Source organism: Olea europaea, chromosome 4, assembly GCF_002742605.1.
Source record: "Olea europaea var. sylvestris chromosome 4, O_europaea_v1, whole genome shotgun sequence".
NCBI classification, from domain to species: Eukaryota; Viridiplantae; Streptophyta; class Magnoliopsida; order Lamiales; family Oleaceae; genus Olea; species Olea europaea.
Window position 1 is genome coordinate 6,088,759 of NC_036240.1, and position 11,185 is coordinate 6,099,943.

Below are 11,185 nucleotides of genomic sequence, written 5' to 3' on the forward strand. Positions count from 1 at the left end.
ACCAAGCACATGAGGTTTATTAATGGCAAATATTTAAAAAAATATGTTCCTTCCTTATGGGAAAGTGAACAAATAAAAGCGTAATCAAATCACGTTGAACGATCGTATATAAAAAGGGCCAGAACGAAATATGTTCAAATAAATTCCTTTATTATCAAACATTCATTATAAATTGCAAGATACAAAATACTAAATACTTTATAAGCTACAATTGAGAGTAAACTAATCTTTCGGTAAATCGCCAAGTAAGAGAGTGAACTGGCCTTGATTGCCATCCTGATCGCACTGCTGCAAAGGCAGGCAGAGAGGCCGAAAAGCACTCTCAGCAAGCAAAAGGGAAGAAAAGCACCCTCACATTGCCTGCCTAATCGCATTGTTGCAATAACGGGCAAGAAGACTGAGAAGCACTCTCAGCAAGTAAGGTGGCTTGATAGACATCCTCAAAAATTGCCTTCCATCATTGAACTCCTTGTAAAGAACATGGAGACGATGGGAAGAACTTCGCTGGCCAAAGAATATTTCCTATATCTCCCATACCAAAGGTGACATCAAAACAGATAGCCAAATGGGCGGATCAAATGATCCATTTCTATGGAATACGAAAACGTTGGATCGATTGTTGTAATGCCAAACGATGGCAGCAAATTAGTTTTTGAAGAAAAGAATGAAAATGAAAATGAAAAGTGCGAAATATATGTGCATTTATAGGGGCGTGAAGGTGAAGAAACAGAATATGAACGACCACATTCGTGCCTAGTAATTGGAGTGAAATGGCCCAAAGTCTTGAGAAAAGAGGCAGAAATACCAAGAGAGAATGTACATGAATTTTAGCATAAAGCAGTTAGATGCTTGGGGGTTGACGATTGAAGACAACGTCAATTAGCATGCAAGTAGTCAAAATAGTCGTTCATTAATAACAATGGCTGCTGTTACATTCAAATTTAGTAATGGCAGTTAGTACGAAGTTACAGAAGGAAAATTTAAGGCATTAGATGTCTTAATTACAATTCACCCCAGGCCGATCGAATTCTTTCCCTAAGTCTCCCCCAGTCCTCGCTCTGCTGAGAAGAAATGACATTTAATTCAGCTACAAAATCATCGTCAACCTCCAGCTTTTTGTACTGCTCGACCAAAGACTTGGTTTGCTCAATTCCTTGGGAAGCATTACGATTTTTTGCAGCCATTCTCGCGTTACAGTCGTCCATCTTTGCTTGAAACTCCTTCATCTCTGCAGCCAAACTTGTCATCAAAGAGTCTTCGACCATAATTTCAGAAGAGATTTCTTTCAATTCGTCCTCGACTTTGTTAATCTCTAGAAGCAAAGACTCTCTTTTAGATGCAGCGCGAAGATATTGAGTACTCCTGGCCTTCAGTTCAACATTTTTGGCCAACAAGGAGAGAATGTCAGAGTGGACAACCTTCAACGTCGCTTTAAAATTAGCAGAAATGTTGAGTGACGTAAGTGTCAGTGCTTGCGTCAACTTCGTACTCAATAGCTCGAGCTTATCCTTATGTTTAGCAGCACTAGCCTGACCGATGTCCATGTCCATAAAAGACACATACTCAAATAACGACAGCTTGAGGAACTTCATATCTTCCTCTGAAGAAGCAGAAGGACGACCGGTTGAAGTAGGACGAAACGTCTTGACTTGTGTTCGCAAAATATTTCTTCTCGATTTTAAAACCCACCGCAAGTGTACGGTTCGTTAACAAGTAGTAAAATGGACTATGAGTCCAAGTATCGTTCCCACGAGGATTGAATTAGCTCTAATTAAACTAATGTGACCTTAACCGAATCTAATTGAATGAAAATTTGGTTTAAATGTGAAAACCCTAATTTTGGGAGAAATCCCCAATTTGAAACTCTAACTGCAAAGAAAACCCTAATTTCAAAATTGGAAACCCTAATTTCGAAATTTCCCTAATCTAATAAAATAAACACGCAACTGAAATGTAAATATGCAATTTTAGAACTATTGTATTGAAATGAAATCATTAAGAACTCGAATCCCCAATTGACTATTAAAAACCCTAATTTCACAAATTCAACGAATCAATGGAACAAAATGCCAATTCAATGTTCCTAAATTATCCAATACACTCTCTCGATATATATTGAATCTATTCTTACACACCACCAGCCTATATTTCTATGGATGATGCAACGTACAAGAATGCATGACTTTTTATGAATAGTTTCATGAATTGCATAAGGCATAGAGGTAAGTTTCCATCCCCTATCGGACCCTATGTCGATTTATATTCTATCGAATTTATTCCCCTTCTTTCGAATGCAAAGAATAAATCATCTACAATCACATAATAATTGGCCAAATAATTATGGAAGCATTCAAATCATATAAATCAAACATTTGTCCAATCGAAACTAATGTTGAATTTATGAAATAACGGAAATTTAAATCATCAAAAGGTTCATCAAATTCCTAATGAACAAAAATCCTAGCCTATAATCATCATTACAAAATCAAGAAATTGAAAAACGAAATTAAAAGATAATAAGAATACACCCGTATGAAATTTCTTCAATCCGTGTGTATAATCTTCAATCCCGTCTCGAGCCCGTGTGAAATTGAATCCAAAATCAAGTTTCTTGCCTCCAATTTTGGTCTCTCCCTTCTCCCTGGTCGTTCCTCCCCTTCATATGATGAATTTCGGTATTTATATCGCGTCCAAATTAAGTAGGAAAGGAGTTTCAACCAAAACGAAAAACTACGCCCGAATCTTCAAAAATATACTATGCGACCGCATAGAAGGAATCTATGCGGTCGCATAGATCAAATTATTTTGACTCTTTGAATCCCTGAAACCTTCTACGCGACCGCATAGAAGGTTACACTATGCGGTCGCATAGAAGTAACCATCTATGTGGTTTGTTCAATTTGGTCCCTGAACTTCTTTGTTGCTTCTCTTGACTTCTTTCTTCGATTTCTTCATCTTTTCAACAATTCTTATCTTCCAATTGATGATCGACACTTTCAAATAATATGCCACTCATTCGGCACATCTTTTGAGTATTTGCACTTTAGTCCTCCAACTTTCAATTATCTTCATTTTAGTCCATCTTCCATTCTTTCTTCCTCCACTTATTTTGATTTGTTATTGAGCTCACCCTTGGCATGTTTTTACTCTCATTTTTCATTTAGCTCAACTTTTCAATATTTGCACCTTTGGTCCTCGAACTATCAAATTATTGCGTTTTGGTCCTTCTTCGGCTCTTTTCTCCTGAATTCCAAAATTTTCATTGAATTACCTACAATGCATGAATTTAACTGGATTAAGTCACAATTCAACCATTTTATCCATGTTTAAGTCATGTTTGTGAACCAAATAAGTGTGTAAAAACACACTTATCAACTTGCCCTCAGGAAGTGAACAAGTCCTAGATGGAACGCACAATGTCATCAGTACCCTGCAAAGAAAAATGCCAACATTGAGGGCTTTCACTACAATAAACAAAGTGAAAATGAAAGTGAAGCGAAAGGTTACTTCATCAGCAATCTTGGGAAATGGCGTATCACCAGTTAGCTCCACCACCTGTGGAGACTTCCCCTTATCTGAGCGAGAAGACTCTACAACAACGGGTAGACCCATGGGAGCCTCTGCAGAATTCAAGAAATAACAAATCAGAAACCACTAGCACAAGCAAAGGTAAAACATCAAAAAATGTATTACCTTCTGATTCGATGTTTGGGGGGTCGGCGCCTTGGGAAGAAGGTGGCTCTTCCATTGATTGTGATGAAGGCTTTGGGGCTGAAGGTTTTTCTTTAAAAATAGGCCCTTCATCAGCTGATTTGGACGAAGCAGTTTCAGCAGAGGATGATGGAGCATCAGCTGCCAACACCAACGCCTTCAAAGGAGAGGCTGAACTTTTCTGAGAAATTCAAGTAAACCATTAGCACATGGAAAGGTTTCAAGTAAACCATTAGCATATAGAAAGGTATGTTTGTGAATAAACAAAATTCAATTACCTTTCTCCTAACGATGAGAGGAGCATCATCATCATCATCATCATCCTCCTCCTCCAAAGTGGGAGATGCTGAAACTGGCCGTTTGCGGCCTAAGGCACTCTTAGCTGCAGTAGCCTTGGTAGGTAGAGAAGTGGATGGACGAATAGATTGTTGAGCACGAGCAGGGGAGGAATGATTCCTACTGGACACAGGGGTGACCAAAATAGGAGAAGTGGAAGAAATGTTTGGCTGGTCCAGTGAATGGAAAGCACGATTGGCATCAGTTGCAAACAATCTGCGCTTCACTGATGGCCAGAGTTGTTCAAAAAGGGGATGGATGGCACTGCTATAATTAAAGGGGGCTAATGAAAATTTACTCGTCAAAAGAATGTTGCGAGTATCTAAAGCTTGTGCCTCTGCCCTATTAATGGTGTAAAAGCAGACTGTCAAATTTTTTGAATAGCAAGGAGGAACAGGTCAAATTTGGCCAAAATCAAGTTGGCGAGCAAAAAATTTGGGAGCACATATTTCAACCCCAGTTTTGGCATTGGTTCCAGTTAAAATATCATGGAATAACTCCCTCCCAGTCAAAAACTGAACCCAAACGAGCAGAGAGGCGCTCACACTGTTCAGGGTGGATGGAGGTTGCACATAATCTGGAGTCAAATGAGCAGGGAAAGGAAAGAAAGAAGGAATTGAATTTAAGGTATAAAAGAATGAAAAAATGTCCCTACTGGACTTATTTACAGGGCTCAATAGGTCAATGGCTAGCCCATAGCAGCTAGCAGAACGAAGAGAAAAGGATGGAGCACCAAGTGATGGAAAATATGCTCTCAACCACAGTTGAGTGAACCAAAGAGGCCCAGTGCCAGTGGGAGATACACCATTCTTCAATTGAAATTGAAGAGAGGTCATGCCTCTATAAAGGGCAGCCAAAAAGAAGGAACACAAATTCAAAGGCCTACCACGCGCCAATTCATGCGTTATGGGTAAGTAGCTCATGGACGGCTTTATACTTGGCATGCAGAGAAGATATTTACATAGCCAAATCTGAAGAAAGGCCACACGCTCAGCATGAAAAGGTTTAGCGCTCGAGTGATTATAAAAGCCTTGCAGGCTTGAGTAGGACTCAGTGAGTTTCTTGTCAAATTTCGGGGCGATGCCATAAATCAAAATACCAGGTAAAATGGCATCACCCAAAGGTGGAAGATTTACTAGGGCCCCAACATCCCTTAAAGTAATAGACATAGGACCAAGAGAGAAAACAAATGTATTATATTCAGAAGATCAAAAACTTAAAACAATAGGAAAAAGCACTGGGTCAAAAATTGGGGGTTGAAGAGCAACTTCTAATCAATCAGAAATCCTAGCACGATCGAAAATTGCATTGGTAGGACCATGGCCCACAAGTCGAGCATGCAATCTACGAAAAATAACATCAGATTTAGGTCAAGTGCGAATACCTTTTTCGTGAATCGGTCTCAGCGGCAAAGAGTTTAGGAACGGAGAGCCTTGAGTGCAAGGAAATAGCTAGCCCACCGCCACTTATTCGACGGCTTCGGCGTTATTGAATGATGGACCCAGATAGAACTCATTAAGTTCGGCATTGGCTGGTGCAAGGAAGTTCGAATTTACGTATGGTCGAGTAAGGATTCTTTGGAAATCTTCGAAGCTAAAAGAGTCATCAGATTGGGTTTGTGGAGCCGCCATTGGGAACGAAATACAGTTCTGTTAAAATTTGCTTGAGAAACGTAGCAGAGAAGCAAGAAGATGAACAGTAATATTGCGAGAGTGAAGCGCGAAACAATGAGGCGTGATTTAGTGGTATGATAAAATGGCGTGTCTTTGGGGTTTATAAGGGTTTGTAACGTCGCATCTTTTCAGGCTATCAAATGAAATAATGATTGAAATTCTTGGAAATTTCAAATGTTGCTGGAAATCTCAAAATGAATATGGCAAAGATTAATAATTTGTATTAATTCTGTCATATTGGGGGTAATTGTTGACACACTAAAAGTGCAACCCAAATCGAATAGCTCAAGGAATGAAGCCCAATTGAGGAATTCCCAAATCAAATAGCCCAAAGAATGAAGCCCAATTAGGCCATTCAAGATAAAGGCCCAAACAGGGTTATTAACGAATGCAGTGGAAGCTCACGAACACAGTAACGTCATCGCCCAAGCTTGCAAGACGCCCAAGATCTAAGTGAATGGAGTGCCTTACAGTCGCCCAGAGCGATGACCCTGTTCTCACCCATACCTTCGAATCGCCCAGGATCTTAGCAAACATAAAATGTTATGGTTATCCAGAAATGCAGTTATTGAAGCAGTTATTGAGTAACCTTATCACATTCCACGATTCAAGGAACCCAGTTGAAGGTGGTTGAACGACTAAGAATAGTGGCAACAGTTAGAAACGGCAGTTCCACGACAAGTTAGCCACCATGAAGAAAGTGGGTAGTTATAAAACAATCAAACAGTTTCCAAGCGATTTGTCACAAAGAAATCATCAAGGGAATATAAAAGGAAGAGAAGACATAGAGAAAAAGACCCCGAATCAAACACTCTCAAACAGAGAATATGTAATTTCAACTTCTTAGTTTAAACTTAGACATTCTTTCAGTACTCGTGTGTTTGCGCCCCTTGGAGGCATTCTGTTTAGATCCAATTGTAAATTGTTGGCATTAAAACGCCCCTTTTTGGGACTTTGTCTCAAAAGGTTTGTTCCTTATACAATCGTCTGATACCCTTTTAATTGTTAGCGACTACCCGCGCGAAACAGAAATATAGCAGGCTTATATAATGAGCTCATTATTTCAAAAAAAGTTGAAATCTTGTTAGTTTTAAAAGAAAAGAATTGAAACCCTCGACATGGCTATTAAAGTTTTTCAATTTGTAGACTTTGAACTCCTTACTCCCTCTGAATTGAGAAGATAGAAAAGAAAAACAATGGTGCTCATTCTTTATGTGCGTGAGTAGGACAGTAAAATGGTCCGTCCCGGTTGGAAAATGTCAAACAAACATAATGGTTGACACAAAGGATGACGCCACACTCATAGTCGAGGTGCGGGTCCCACGTGAATAAAATAATGCCGACCTCCTATGTGAGTATATTGTGTCAATCAATGTGTCAAACTTTATGGTAGTGTAGCATGGTTGGTCCCGATTTGTCTCACCTAGAACGGATGGGACTATCGAATTAGTCAAGTTTTGGGATGTCATCGAAAGGAGTTATTTTAATCAATGATCACTTATAGGTTACTATTTGCCCATCGAATTAAAGAGTTACTTTTTGCTTATTAAATTTTGCTATAATTTACTACTTGTCGAAATTTAAAAGATTACTCGTAGTACATCTAAATTTGAACGAGTTACTTATCAATCTTCTATATCATTTTTATCATTATTAACTATAGCAACATTCAGTGAACAACGAATAATTTTGTTCAAATTTAGGTGAACAATGAGCAACATTTTAAATTTTGATGAGCAAGTAGTAATATTTAGCAAAGATCAATGGCTGTAAGCAATGAATAACTTTTTTAAGATCGATGAGCAAATAATAATTTAGAGCAAAATTTAGTAACCATTTTGGCTCAACTCTTTTATTATTTTTTTGAAAAAAATAAACAAATTAAAATTGTGTGTATATATAAAATAGGGAGATGGGCACTGAAAATGAAAATATTTTAGTTCTCAACCGACTCTATCCGTATACCTGAGCTTGTTCGCAACACACATCCGACAATTATAGGACTAGGAGTTTTTAAATGCAACAATGAGACATAGGACGTGTGTAACTGAAGAGGCAGGTCAGTCCAAGAAAGAAGACCATGTCTAGACTTATAAAGCAATCAGTATTTTTTAAGAATGTGTGGTTGAAGTAGTGTCAAAACACTGTAAAAGAATGTATTTTTTCCTAAAGAATGGGGCTCAAATAGGAGCCTAATAGCATTTTAGTTTTGTGTCTACAGTACAACAAGGCCAACTTTCTTCCACGACCCATCTGGGTTTTGTTTTATGTACTTGAGTCGAAAATTGTTTATGGCGATACAAAAGCTGTAGGAAAACAAGTTACTAGTGGATGAAATCAATTGTATAAGTTTTATTCAATTGCAATAGTCGACTATTGAAATTAATAACCATAAGGCAAACGATTTCAATTTATAAAAAAAAATTCCATTTCAGAATTTTTCAACGGCTGAAAAAAATGTTTAGTAACACAAAATCAGAAATATAAGTTAACTAAAGGCTAAAACTGTAAACGATGAATTTGAAAGCTGCACATTATGGAACTGCAAACTGCATGAATTAAATAGTAATGCGAAAATAATCTGTAGAAAGAAAACACAAAAACTGCAGCAGATTTCAAATCGAGGCATGTGTATGCACAGTTTCCTTAAGACAGTTTCGCCCCCCACCGTAGGTGCTAGATGTTCAGTTCGAGCGGCTGTAGTTTGCGAAAAATTGTTTATTCTAATTTTAAATCCACCGCAAGTGTACGGTTCGTTAACAAGTAGTAAAATGAACTATAAGTCCAAGTATCGATCCCACGAGGATTGAATGAGTTCGAATTAATCTAATATGACCTTAACCGAAACACGACAACCAAATGGCGATTTTGCACTTTAACTAACAAAATGTAATCATTGATGCGATTATGGACGAAGGTTTATACTAAGTTCAAAATAAATTGGATGCAATTTAACTAGAATTTTATAGAATTAATGGATGTTCTAACTCACTAGGATCACGAATCGCCAAGCAATACCCGTTCAATTGTTATTTATGCAAATTTGACACACAATTCCACAAAAGATGAATTGATATTCCTATTTTAATTTAGTAATCTCTCTCGAGCAATACCAAACCTATCCCAATATATGATTCGACTATATTTCTTTGACGAATACTAATATACCGACATGCATTATAAATTCACGAATATCCATGAGTCACACAAGGTATATAGGTATATTTCTATCCTCTATCGGACCCTATGACTATTTATACTATGTCGAACCTATTTTCCTTCTTTCGAATGCGTAAAATAGGTCACCACAATCATATAATCACGTGCACAATAATTATATGAAAATAAAAACGAAATAAATCAATCAATTTCAGAATTTGTGTTCACATACGTCAAAAATTCAAAACAACAATTAAACGTAGTATTACAATGTTCATCGATCTCCTAATAGTGATAAATCTAGCCTAACATGCTAAAAAGAACAAAACTTAAAAATATTTGAAGAAACGACATCACCCGAATCAATCTTCAATCCGATCTTCAATTGGCGTGATGTTGTTCTCTTGTTCTCTTCCTCGTTTCTCCTTCAAAATCTTCCAAAAACATGTAAAAACGGTGTCCCCTTCGTTTTAGTCGAGTTTTTGTATTTATAGGACCCTAAAATTGTTGTTTCCATAAGAGTTTCGGAAGAAAAAGGAAACTAAATTTTTCCCAAATTTTTGTTCTATGCGACCGCATAGAGCAATTCTATGCGGTCGCATTGAAGAAATTTTTCAACCCTCTTTGATTTCGGTATGGTACTATGCGACCGCATAGAGGATAATACTATGCGGTCGCATAGTACTATCAACTATGGTAGAAATTGTGTTTTGGTCCTCCCACTTGCATCTTTCACTCCTTAGCATCTTCTCTTTATTCTTTTCATTTCGTCACCCCAAGATATCGTCAATTGGTAATTGGCCTAATCGATTTCTCGATTTGTTCATCGGATCAACTTTTGGATATTTGCACTTTTGGTCCCTGAACTTTCACTTTGCGCCACTTTAGTCCTTTTTTGCGTCTTTTCTCCTGAATTTAACCATGTTCATCGTTGTTTCCTACAATTCACAAATATACAAGATTAAGTCACAATTCAATCATTTTGCTCATTTTTAAGTCATGTTTGTGACCTAAATAAGTGTGCAAAAACACACTTATCAGCTGTTTCCTAGGATACAACGGTAATAAGCAGAATCCGAGCACTGCGGTCCTACTCCGACGAACTGATCTAGTATCCGAAAAATATCACCACAAGAACAAGATCTCACTGGACAGGAATGCAGAAAAGAAGAAACTATGTATACAAAAATGTAGGTGAGATTATCGAGTGTGTTAGATTGCTGGAGAATGAGTCTTTTTATAGGCATATTGCCCATTAATATTGTGACCATTAGGAGTCCATTGGAGTTACTTCCCATTAACACTGTGACCATTGGGAGTCCATTGGAGTTTTTTCAGTTTAGAAACTCAAAAGTCATTGGAGAAAGCCAAATAAAAATTGGCAAAACGCGGGCTCTCCGATGGGGCCATTTTTGCCTTGTTCGGTCCAACATTCGTGTACGCAGGTCGCGCCCGCACCCAAGTTCAAGGTCCGAAGGTCATTTCGGTTCGTGATTTGTACCCCCCTACGCGTGCACGTGGACAGAGCCTCTATGCTACACATGATTACACATCTCCAAAGCATAGCCATATATAAAGTGGTTTAAGTTTCCTTGGTTTTCCTATTGGGATAAATGCATTTTTCCCCACAAAATCAACTTCCAATGACCAACTTTAAGCTTCAATTTCTCATTCACCCGAGCTTCATTTTTGACAAATAAATACATAAAATCGATGTTCTCGCGGAGGAGAACAGATATCAACTTTGATATTCCATATTGGACCAACGGGTCCCATCGAAAATTGTGCCAAAAGTGAGCCGCTTACTCAATTTTTTCCAACAATCCCCCACATGAATGAAAATTGGGAGAGACACGAAACGTGAGACACAAGACTTGGTGATAAAGTTCAGCGGTTGAATTCTGCATAGGATAGGTAGGTGTTACCTTTTGAACCTTCCCTTGTGCAAGCATATTTACTTTACTGGCTGACCAGTAGACGCGATGTCCTTGAACTGTTCTATCGTTTGTGTAAACGATGATATACCTCACACAGGATTCTTCCTAATACAATCTAGTTCTCATTATTATGTTCGTTTTGGCCATGAACATATGCCTGGTTCTGTGAGAGTTCTTAAGAATTGAGCTCCACACAATTCTCTTAGAAGCAGCCCCACTTCTCTCTCACATAGGTGATTTCTTATTACAAGTAACCCGCATTACTTGGCTCGATTTACGACGCATAAGAATCATTAAAAGCCTATTTCTTAACCTTCAACCTTACGGGCATCACTGTTACATCATAGGAATGGACAGGAGGTAATACCC